Consider the following 2,292-nt stretch of genomic DNA (forward strand, 5'->3'; position numbering starts at 1 on the left):
TTTTAGTAGAGACGGGGTCTCGCTCTTGCTCAGGCTGGTTTTGAACTCCTGAGCTCAAACAATCCGCCCACCTCGGCCTCCCTGAGAGCTGGGATTACAGGCGTGAGCCACCGCGCCCGGCCTGTTTTTATAGTATTTCTAAAAATTGCAGTCATGATTCTATTTTCTAGGCAGAAATTGCTAACATTTGGCTGTATAATTCTAAGTGTGATCTAAAGATTTAAACCAACTATATTTAAAAGCAGTCATAATTTCATTGAGAGTTTATTACCTCATATGTACTTGCCTACCTTTGCTAATCCATAAATGTAGTGAATTACTTTGATAATTTTATAGTGTGAAATATATTTTTTCTTCTGAGTTCGAAATTACTGTGTCCTTTATATGCAATGCACTCTTGTTGTAAATACAGAATACTTTTTGTGACTCAATCTCAGAAGTCACACAGGGTCCCCTCCACTGTCTTCTACTGATTATCAGTGAGTACAAGCTTCTGCTCAAATTCAGTGGGACCAGAATAGACTCCACTCCTTCATGAGGGAGTGACAATATTCACAGCAGAGCACATGGAAGGGGAGATATTGTGGCCATCTTTGGAAAAGACAATCTACTAAAGCCTCTTTGTAGGACATAATGGTATAATAAAGATATTGAACATAACTTGATTTTGTAAGAGATGTGTATTTTATGAACTTTAATTTTTGTCTCATTGTTTTTCCTTTTTGCACAGTACTTATATAGCAATTTCACTGAAGACCTACCATTTATTTTTTATTACTCTTCATGGGATCTCAGATTTCTTTCCTTTCCCCTCCCTTCCCCTCCCCTCAACCTTGTTGACATTAATAAAGGTGTGACACTATTTGATTTAATAATGCTCCTTATTTTAAAAAGTTGCTCTATATCCCCTCTTCATTTGGACAAATCAAAACTATAGAAAAATTGAAAGAGCAGTCCGGCAAGCACCTATATATTTGTCTTCTAGAGCCACCAGCTGTTAGCATCATGCCACAACTCGTCCATGCAGTTCTTCCTTTTCTCTCTCCCTCCTTGAAGAAGTAATTTTGTTTTGTATAACTCACAAAAATTTTAGCATTTTTTGAATGCAAGGGAAAATTTAGTAGCCACTAATTGCCTTATTCTTTTATCCTAAGGAGTGTTTCCCTCTTGTAACATCTTTCCTAAGCTTTTTCAGGGAAGTAGGATCTATGACTTGTCTTAGAATCTGTAGAACATCTGAAAGAGTTTTAGAAAGAGTAATGTTTGTGACTACTACATAATAAATTGTGGCGAGAATTATGAAAGTTGTTAAAGGTAGACTTAGATAATCATCTTTGTTTTTTTTCACTATTCAAATTTAAGTGAAATGTGTAGCATAAATGGAAAATTGATCATTTCTACATTTTTTTAATACCCCCACAAACTTTAGGCATTGTGAGGGCAGTTTCTGCTTTATTTTTGTATTTCCAGCACCTAAATTATGTACCAGACATAAAGTTTGGTGATCAGTAAATAGTTATTGAATGAATATATAATTGAGTGTAACAAATGATGTTCCTAATACAGTTTTCCGTGAGTTCCAAAATATGCAGGTGATGCTTTCAAACTTAATACTTACTTTATTTTGGTGACTTTGATTTTTTACTTTTGGTGTTCTTGGTTTAAATGCAAAATGAAAATTCTCAATCATTACATCAGAGATAAACTATAAAGTGCTATGTTTTTTCTTTGTGATTTATTACATCCCATCTAATAAAAAGTTGGTTATATAGTATCAAAAACTAATTCATTGTGTTTCTAGTTTCTTTGAAGTTTGTGGTCTCTTGAGATCTAAACTCCATTCCTCTAAATCAAAGAGGTAATGGAGGGCTAAGAAAATCTAATACCTCTCCTTTGAGACTTCTGAGAAATAGGAGGTTTTTGCAGTATTTTGAAATGTGTCTTCTAGTTGGTGTTTACCTGCAATGTTGTATGTTTCAAGCACAAAAACAAACATATCAGATGGTTATTTCTAAAATTACCAGATAGACTTTGCAAATTAAAGGATTGGAAGGATTTGATTTTAATGTTGTACATTAAATACAGGTATTTAATCTAAAGATTAAGAAACTGTTTATCAGGTATAAAAGGAATTAAATTTTATATTCTCAATATATCGATGAATGGAAAATAATATACTCAGTTTTAGAATGCAAGTTTGAGTTTTTCATGGACTGGTCAAGTGGGCCCATTTTATGTGAGGTTAATAGGCATATTTTAATAATAATGATTTAAATTATTATAGTTTGGGAA

At 33.3% G+C, this 2,292-nt stretch overlaps 1 protein-coding gene across 1 annotated transcript in view; it reads left to right on the forward strand.

The window, feature by feature from the left end:
• PCCA (propionyl CoA carboxylase, alpha polypeptide) overlaps positions 1 to 2,292 on the forward strand; it is a 375,245-nt gene that overhangs the window by 136,541 nt on the left and 236,412 nt on the right. The gene's annotated exons all lie outside the window — the stretch shown is intronic.

This window comes from Propithecus coquereli, unplaced genomic scaffold (genome assembly GCF_000956105.1).
Source record: "Propithecus coquereli isolate 6110/MARCELLA unplaced genomic scaffold, Pcoq_1.0 Scaffold212, whole genome shotgun sequence".
NCBI classification, from domain to species: domain Eukaryota; kingdom Metazoa; phylum Chordata; class Mammalia; order Primates; family Indriidae; genus Propithecus; species Propithecus coquereli.